The sequence below is a fragment of the Apium graveolens genome, chromosome 6 (genome assembly GCF_009905375.1).
Source record: "Apium graveolens cultivar Ventura chromosome 6, ASM990537v1, whole genome shotgun sequence".
Lineage (NCBI taxonomy): Eukaryota > Viridiplantae > Streptophyta > Magnoliopsida > Apiales > Apiaceae > Apium > Apium graveolens.
Genome location: NC_133652.1, coordinates 58491460 through 58501782, shown reverse-complemented (window position 1 = coordinate 58501782; position 10323 = coordinate 58491460). Strand labels below are relative to the sequence as shown.

The 10323-nt window shown below is 29.2% G+C and overlaps 1 long non-coding RNA gene across 2 annotated transcripts; it reads left to right on the top strand.

The window, feature by feature from the left end:
* The first annotated feature begins 3611 nt into the window (after positions 1–3611).
* On the top strand, positions 3612–7855 carry LOC141668611 (uncharacterized). Of its 2 annotated transcripts, none has more exons than XR_012553115.1 (3): positions 3612–4002; positions 4831–5024; positions 7634–7855. It is a non-coding gene; the product is annotated as an uncharacterized LOC141668611 (long non-coding RNA). The 2 variants fall into 2 exon arrangements; XR_012553114.1 differs by having other exon boundaries at positions 4789–5024.
* The last annotated feature ends 2468 nt before the right edge of the window (positions 7856–10323 follow it).

The window sequence follows — 10323 nt, the reverse complement described above, 5'->3', positions numbered from 1 at the left end:
GAACATGAACATTAATAATCCAAATATCATAAATAAAACATAACAGTGTTGTTTCTAGGGCACAAACACTAACAATTTAGTGTAGCGGATCTTGATTTTTGAGACTTGTTTTGTACATAGTAGTGTTGGTTCGAGCTTTTCAAACATTGTCGACTCGAATTTCAAGCTCCAAAAATAAGTTTAGTCAAACTCGAACCCGAGTTTAATGGTGTTTACAGTCCAGGTACAAGCCTATAAGTTCTAACTTCTAATGTGCATGGGATATGTTTGGCCATTCAACTTTAGGCGTCGTCCAACAACCAAAGGTTATGAAAAAAGGTACACGATGAAAATTAAGAGTTTTATGTAAAAGTTAGAACTCTGAATTGGGAATTATATGGGTAGCGCGTGTAAAAACTCTGTGCATTTCATTCCATGTAAGAGCATATGGACCCGTTTGCTTCATAAATTCATCAACTCATCAATTGAATCAATGGCTTTAATTACTATTCACACTAAATCAATATTTTTTCATAGATTTTATGCACCCATACAATTTCATCAATTAATCAATTACTATTTCTCAAATAAATAATACATAATCTCAACTATCCTACTTAGTAATACAGATTTAAGATTATATATTTATTATCTTACTTAAAAATATAGATTAAATATTATAACTTCATCTCTATGTCTCACAAATAATATTTTTGAAAGCAATAATATGTTGTAGATAATTTTATATTTTCTTGATAATATTTTTGATAGTTTTAGATTTTCGATTAGAATTTAGTTTACTCATCTTCTAACACTTGTCTTGATCTAAATTTATTAATTGAATTTATATTTATAAAATAACATCATTTTTATAAAATTAGAGTGATCTCAAAATCATTTTCAGTTTTTGAAAATATACAAGAGAAATTTTGTAGTACTCAATTCAAAAAAATTATTTCGTTTCCATTTGATTCTTTAAAATTTTGTGTGAAAAATGAACACAAAGAATTATATTTAAAAGCAGTTGTAATATACTAAAATTAAAAAAAAAAATAGAGCAAGTTGTATATGAAAAGATGGAACATGTCAAAAAAAAAGGTGAATATATGGGTCCATAAAATTGCCTACTGTTGGGAGCTCCATCAATTATTAAATGTCTTATTAATGAATCAAAGGAGTATCAATTTTTGACTTATTTGATTTACTACATTTACATACTATATTTTGTTGGGCCAATTAAAAAAGCCGTTGAATCAATAAAAATACAGTTCTGATACATATGATCTGCTTTAAGCATATAAGTAATAAAAAGTTTCATTAATTGAGATCACTATTTAAATTATGACTAAAGTAACACAGTATATATGTTTGGCAAGAAAAACATAGTTAAAGTACGGTAAAAACTTGTTTTATCAGAAGAATAATTTTTGTATAGTTCAAAAGTACAACTTATATAGGTCCCGTCCCCAAAAATATTCAACTTATGAAAATAATATATTATATTTTTATTTAAAAAATGAAATTTAAAAAATTAGGTTACTACATTTTATAAAAAAATTTAAAGTGCTTATCGAGTTTCCCTCCCCTCATACAAAAAATTGAATAGGACGATAGGAGTATGATTCAAGTTCAACCGAGGGACTAGAAGTATAGTTATTCTATCATAGAATAACTATATTAAACTAATTCTTGAGCTGAGCACGGTTGGATAGTTCAAGTGGTAAAGGGCTTATCCTCTGTCGTCCCAGATCCTGGGTTCGATCCTGGCTCACCCCGAGAATTGTTGAGCTACGTGGCAGAAAAGGTGAGTAGATAAATAAAGGTCCGTTTGGGGCTTCTTAAAAAATGTAACTTGTGACTTAAAGTTAGAAAGTGTCAATAAGTTATTTAAGTGTTTGGATAATTTTATACTTATAAATTTATAATGTGTTTGGTAAATCGTGCATGGAGATTCTGTCTGTCGGAGGTTCAAGAATCTAACTTAAAAGTTATAATTTTTTAAAAAGATAATAAAATATAAATTACAAATTACATAAATTAATAATTTTAATACATGAATATAAAAAATAAAAATCTAAAATCTAAAAATAAGTAATAAAATTATACGATTGGAATGAGTTTTGAAATAAAATTAAAATCAAAGATAACTAACTATCATTTAAATTTTCATATCCAAAAAATTTCATCAAATTAATTTTAGAAAAATTAATATTATAAAAATATTTAATATATCATAAAAGTTTTAAACTAATATAAATTTAAAAAGAAGAAACTAGGAGATAGAGTAAATCATGAGTTGTGATAAAATGAAAATGAAGAATGGAAAGGAAATGTTAGGATTTCTAACATTCCATTTATGGCTCAAAATGGATTCTATGTGACCGATTAGTTAACCTGTCAAACAGCTAAGCAAATTTTATAATGGGCTTCGGACTCAAATGAGCCCCAAGAATGATGAGCCAAACTTGCACTAAGTATTGTAGTTGATCATTCCCATTTTCTGTAGTCATATTTTTTTATATCGATCAAACAAGTCAAATTTTGATTAAAAAAAATAAAGGAGAATTTATCAAAAATACTAAATTTTTTAAGTTTTTTTGCAATTTTACTATCTTCGGAATTCTTTTTTAAAAATACGGTATCAGCCAAAATCAAACAAATATGCAACTAGTTGAATGGAGTTGCATGTAATTGCAAAAACTCGTCAAAGGTTGCATGAAGTTCATTTCAGATGCCAAAAACCATATTTTTGCAAAAAAAATAAAATTAAAAAATAGTATTTTGCAAATTAAAAAGTATTTTTACAATTTTTTTAAAAAAATAACAGTATTTTTGCAAAAATGTTTTTAGACTTGGGTATTTTTCAAAACACCCAAATATAAATCTTATTTTTATATTATTTAAAAAACTGAAAATTATATATTAAAGTAGATAAATATATTTTTGATAAATTTTTTTGTTTTGTTCAATTATTAAATATTAAGACATTCTCCATAATACCACTGTATAATTGACTTTTCTCAGTGGAACCATCAATTTAATGACTTTTACCCATGGTAAATCTCTACATTTGATTTTTTTACTTGGAATATCCCGTGTTAAGTAAAATATTATTGAATTGATTTTGAACTGGAAAATAAATTTTATATTTGAAATTTACAAATAAATACATGAAATAGACTTTTGAATCATGTAAAACGGAGTTAAATTGAGTGATATATATATATATATATATATATATATATTTAAATTTCATAATCAAACTTTGATCATTAATATTTCACTCATATTGACTCTGTTTTACATTATTTAAGAATCTATTTTATGTACTTTTTCACAAATAATTCAACTATACAATTTGGTTTTCAAACCGAAATCAATTTTATTACATTTTACTTACACGAGGGTATCCGAAGTGAATTATTAATGAGTAGAAGCTAATAAATTATCATGAATAGAAGCTAATAAATTGACGGTATTAACGGGAAAAGTCATTTCTATAATGGTGCCATAGAGAATATTTCTAAAATATCAATAAATTTTGGTCAAATTGACTACACAAAAGTCAAATGTAAAAATTAAAAAAATATGGTGGGAGTATTATTTAACTAAATCATTCTTCATAACTTTACCGTGATAACTTTTGGGCTAATGCCACCCCAATTTTCATACAACCACACACAATCGACTCTCTCCGACTCAAAACACCCTCACTCAATCGTCTCTCACTTTGAGCACTTCGACTTCACTCACTCGCTCTCTAGTCTCTCTTTCTGGCTAATCTCTCCCGCTAATCTCGCTTAGTACCACCGTCACTTTCTCTTGACACCGCTTTCAATGTCTAGTACATAATTAGGATTTTGGATTTCTAATTAGGGCTCAATTGATTTATAGGTCAAGTTAGGAAGTTGGGGCTCAATTGATTTGTTTATGTTTATGTTACCTTAAATCTCCTATAATCTTTTCTTTTAATTTCAGGTATTCTTCTAATTAGGGGTTTGCATTTCAAGGCTTTGATTTAAGGTGATTTTAATTATAGGGCTTCGTTTTGATGTTTATATTCTTAATTTTTATGCATATTTGGTTTATTTTCTACAAAATAGAAGAAGCTCACTCTAGTTGCGTTTATTATTGTTCCTACTCGTGAGCTGTGTCAAGAAGTATTGTTTATTTTTTAAGTATGTTTTTGTTTTATCTTGAAATGTGTGTTTGAGTCTAAGAAATATGTGGATTGTTTCGTATTCTTGAGTTGTGTCGACGAGTTTTGACTAATTATTTTATAGTTATGTTTATATTTGCGGAACATTGTGTTTGAATGTAGGAAATGTAGCTAATTATTATGTTGGTTTTTTAAGTTGAGATGAATATGGTGGAAACAGGTCAATTTATTTCGTCAATGTACAATAAGCTGATATATCCAGACTCCATAATTGAAAGAACAAATATTTAAAATAAAGGTCATCAGCTCCTGCTTCCACAATCTGATGTTCTTTGTGCACGGAACTACTGAGTTTATACTCGGGAATTGTGTTAATTTGGAACTAGAATTACCAAGTAAGTTGATGTTTTAATGTTATGATCAGTTATGTCTCTATATCATAATTTACAATACAAGCATATATTTGAACTGCCTGCTTAATTTATCTTTAATATTAAAGAAAATTGAGAACTCCTTTAAACTCACTGAAACGCTAGGTACATTTCTGTCAGTCCTTGTATCTTGATGATTTAAATTTATTATCCTGTAAGTTTTTTACTAGTTTATGGTGGATTACAAGACCAACTGTGATTTTATATGATTCTTTGCAGTTAGATGTGCAAATTGTTTACCTGGAAAAAATTGGTTTGCAGCTAGATCTGAGAACAAAATGATTCGCGTGTACAACTACAACATATATGATAAGATTAAAGAGTTTGAAGCACACAGACTACATCAGGTCATTGGATTTGCATCCAAGCCTTCCATATGTTTTGTCAGCGTCTGATGACAAGCTCATCAAGCTCCGGGACGGAGAAAAAGGCTGGGAATACAACCAATTTTTTTGGTAAGATAGAACATATTACACTTATTATTTTTCTATTTGCAATTCAACAAAATTTTACGGTGCAGTTTGTTAGCCGTTCACCTCGTACATCTCTAAATTAAGTGAATGAAAATTTTCTTAATATATAATTATAAATATTTACAGTTGTGTTTAATATCACTGGCATTTGTTATAAAAATAAAACAATAATTTTGTCTATACATAAGCTATGAAATAATTGTATAAAGAGGGGATAATTATACTCTTTGTCACATGTTTAAATCTCACTGGAGGTGAATTTATGATTATGCCTCCTGAACTTGTCGCTTAAGTGAGGTTTATCTTGGTTCACGTGGTTTGCAGGCTAGTGCGTGAGCCCGTGGGGTTTACCCAGTGGGCACCCGAAAGGTAGCGGCTGCGGGTTCACTACAATTAAAAAATTTAAAAAAAATTGTATAGATAATTTTGTTCGGATCTCAAAGAACAAAATTTGTAATTCAACAAAATATCGTGGCGCAGCTTGTTAACATTTCACTTTGCACAATATAATTCGAGTGAATAGTGTTTTTTAATATTACTTTTAATATATTTACAGTTGTATTTAAGACCAAGAATCAATAGCACTTCTTTCATAAAATTTTAAAAAAAAATTATTTACGCATAAGTAATAAAATAAGAGTATTCTAATGGATAATCAAATAGAAATTAAATTATTATATTCGTTAACACAATTTTTTAGTCAGCCCCGGTCCCAATCTAATCCTACAATAATAAACTTTAAGTAATAGAATGTATACACAATTGATTATTGACGAGTTTAGACAAATTTGTTTAAACTTTCTTATCATTTTGTGTACTTATGCTAATCATTTCGTGTAGTCATGCAGTTCTAATTTTATTGTAAATATTTTTGAAGAACTTCTATATCGTCTAATGTAAAAGATTTATTCGATGTGACCCTCAATAATTTATTTTGTGTTTCATTCCTTTTGTTACAAACTTACAAAACATACCTACTTACCATACTATAGATTTAATTATTAGAAGAAATTATTTATGAATATATAAAAGCTAAAAACTAATTTTTTATGGATAAATAAAAATATTTTCCTATACGAATTCTGTAGAAATGAATCCCCACGATAAGAATGCAGTGCAGCCGGTGTTGCTGACATGTTGCATATTTCTAGCTACTTCAATTCTCTTACACATCGTACCAAAATGTCGTCATCACGAGATAAACCAAATTGGGGCCCACTTTTCCTAGAGATAACTTTGATACTCTATGATGTCTCCGCTCGTCTGCAAGTTGTCATCATCATATGTATTCGTTACTATCTACTACTATCATCAGTTTCATATTCTTTTCCTTTAATATATATATGGTAATTTAGCGAAAAGGTCCATCAATTTAGATATATTTTACAACCAAATTATTCTAATTCTTGGGATGATTGATTTGCAGCCTAATAAATGCAAGCTCAATTGGTATCTGGTATTTATTAATCTATATGCATGTATTCTTATATAAAATTATGTTTATTTGTCTCGTATTGTTCTTGCCTATTAGCCATCATTCCAATTTTCTACAATGTGATTTATGTTATATATTAATAGATGACTCTTAGCCTTTCATATGGTTATCTTAATTACTAGCACCCTTTGGCTCTCCATTTTCCTTGTAACATCCATTCTACTAGCCTATATAAGGCTTGCCTGTACTTTGTTTAAGATATAGAATAACAAGATGATCACTTTCATTATTATCTAGTTCTCTCTCAATCACTCTTATATATATTATATATAACAATTTAATTTTAAACTTCTGTTTGTACCTAATAAGTAGAGAGAAATTGAAAAGCATTTTAATGTCTAAATTTTTCATTCTAATGTGACTTAGTACTATTGTTAGCATTAGTCTTAGTCAAGGTTCTAAATATTCTAGCTTAACCAAATAAGCATTAATTTGAGTGTGTTCTACTTACCTTTGCACGAAAGCCAAACAAGCCTCGTCACTTCCGTGTTTTAATTTAGTTCCGCATATCGTTTAGGTTTATCAACTGAACGTCAACGCGATATATTCCGATGCTATCTCCCATGCATATAATAAATAAGTATAGCCTGAAATAGTATAAAATATTTATGAAGCAAACGGTTTTCCGTCCACGGTTAAACTGTGGTATAAATTTTTGACATTTCATAGTGACCATTTCATCTATGTAAATCAGTATTCGATTTTGATCATTCTGGAAAATTAACTTGGTCATTCTTTCACAAAATTAGAGGTTTAGTTTGCTCTCTCCCCGATCTAGAAGTTATTTTTTATTACAATCCTTGAATTCCAATTTGAAATGTAAGACACTCACAATGAAAGCCTCCCAACTCCTGTATATAATCTATGGTTGATTAGTGCTCTTTGTATTTTCGGTGCATCTAAAAGTCGCTTATTGTAGCTGTACATATATATTTCTTATTTTATTTTTTCTCCAATTTGGTTTACGCCCCGTTGCTTATATCAATAATTAAATGACGATGAATGATTTAAGGCTTAGATTTCATTATGTTTTTCTTTCGCTTTATGAAGAAAGGTTCAGTAATTGCTCATTTTTATTTTCCTTGTGACGTTGCAGACACAGGTTACTATATATATTTCTATGATAATCTCTCTCCCAAAATGGCGAAAACTCAGACTTTCTATCGCAAGGAGAAATTGAATCTATATATTTATTTAGTCTCTTGTTGACTAATGTATAATATGTTTTTTTGCATTTGTAAACAGGAAAAGATGAAGAGGATGAAGCAGTGGGTATGTTGAGCACACACTAATCACTTCATTGAACAAATTGCAATGCACACGCACATCGTAATTTTGCATTCAATGGAAATGTATACCTTCACATTTTCATGAATCAATTTAATCGAAATTTATTAAACCGAGATCCGGTCCGAGATCTGAATCATACAAGCCGATAATTATCTAAAACCGGTTTAAACTGATCCAAAAAATACACGAACTGAAAATTTAACCGAAATAAGATTCGATTATAACTTGGAACAGATTAAAACCGAATTATATATTACCTGAATTGAATATGACCTGAAATAAGCAAAATTTATACTTTAAACAGGTTTATGTGTATGATAACATACTTATTTAATCATATTCTTTTGAAAAAGTACATTATAATATATTAAAAATACTAAATTAAATAAAAAAATGAAAATTGAAAAAATAAATAAATTATGATCCAAAAATATCTGAACTGAATTTATTCCGAGCAGAATTTTGTCTGATCTTAATTCGAATTTTATCCGATTTTAATCTGAAATAGACCCAAACAGAATCACATCTGATCCGATCCGAATGGTATTCAAATATATCATAACCGAAAGTGGATTTGATCTGAAACTGAACTGGTTATCCGAATTGTCAATTCTAGTTTAGTGTGTTATGTTATTTGTCAATTTAAGGTTGTTATATTTAGTTTGACTCAATAATTCAAATTGTTGCATTGTAGATCATTTTTTGTTAAGTTAATTTCATATGAAAACTGCTCTATGATTTTAAAATTTTCGGAACAATTTGACTTTTAGTACTGCCTTCTTTGGTTTTTTTCCTTTTCTTCTTCTTTTAGGTTTGACTCTTCTACACACATTTTTCTACATACATTTTAAAGTAATTTGATCATATAATAAAAAAAAAAAAAATTACATTTTTTTCAGAATAGAAGTATATAACTTATACTTCCTCCGCCCCGCGGGATAGTTTACGTACACAGTTTGCACGTATTTCGAGTCTTCAATAAAGTATAGTTTCATAATGGTTTTTCTTAAAAAAAATTTGAATAAAAGTTTAAACATGAAACTTTTTTTCAGAATTTTTTTTAAAAAATATATATATTATGGTAGTATACTTTAAACGAACATTGAAAAGCGTTCCAAAAAGTAACGTAAACAATCCAGTGGGACGGAGGGAGTACTAAAATTCAAAAAAATAATTTTCTAAAAATAAACATTTCTGTTTCTAAGAGCAAGACTTTCAGATGTTAATCTTTCATTTGTTAAAGTCTGATCTCTAAAATTAATGAACATGGTTTTTAGATATAATTTTAGCTCAGAAATATCATCAGTATGAAAAGAAAGAGTTGATTGAGGTACCTTTAATTCAGCAACATCAGTACTGCTATCAGCATTTATCATCAAGGCATAGTTCACCTCATCTTCAGAATCTGAAGTGTCTGCCCAGTTTTTCTTCTTTATGATAAGTGCATGTCCTTTATCACTTTTTCCTTTCTTGTAGTCAGGAGAGATGTGGCCTCTTTCACCACAATTGTAGCATTTGACATTTGAGTTGTCTTCTATGTCATACTTTCCTCCTTTGCCTTCAGACTTTCTGAACCCTTTCTTTTCAGGACTTCCACATTTCCTGGAAAACTTATTGCCCTTTCTGAATTTCTTACAGGCTATCTTTGTGATACCATTCACCATAAGAGCACACAGTTGCATCATCTCTGCATCAACATCAACTTCAGATAAATTTTCAAATTCTGAATTATCATCATCAAAATTTGAGGACTCTGAATCAGAGTATATGATGAGAGCTGTTAGGAATATGTGTATTAGTTTGATGATAAGTTCAACAAAACACTTAAGTAGAAATCTGGTGTTTGTAGCCTCAACGGATAAGACCATTCCGGCTATCCGTTGAAGGATTAGCTTTAGTTAGAAATAAATTTAGTATTGTAGCACATTTCATTCTCTGTATTTAAGTTGTAATTCTTAGATGTTGTGGGAAATTATAAGTCATGTTGACTACTAGTGGATATGCAAATAGGAGGGCTAATTGTAAATATTTCATGCCTTGTAATTTTGTATAAGTGAAGTAGTATCAACTGATATTAAAGGCTTTCAACGGATAAGAAACAAAGCTTCAACAGATGTCTCTAAAGCTTCAACGGATAACATCCATCAATGGATGAGTGCTTCAACGGATAAAGCTTCAACTACTAATGCATCAACGGATAAAGCTTCAACTACTAATGCATCAACGGATAAAGCTTCAATGGATAAAGCCATCAACGGATGAAAGCTTCAACGGATGCTAAGTTCAATAGCAGTTGATAGTGACCATTCATAAGCTGATAGAGGCACATGGGTTGACAGAGACAAACTGGAATGTGGTAGCCTCTTGGAGGAATCAAGAAAAAGCAGCATTTCCATTCTGGTGCAAACAAGGAAGTATTCAAAGATTCACAGCTAAACCTAAATTGCATTGGATAGAAAAATGAAGAAGAAACATGTGAAGAATCTTTTAATTTTA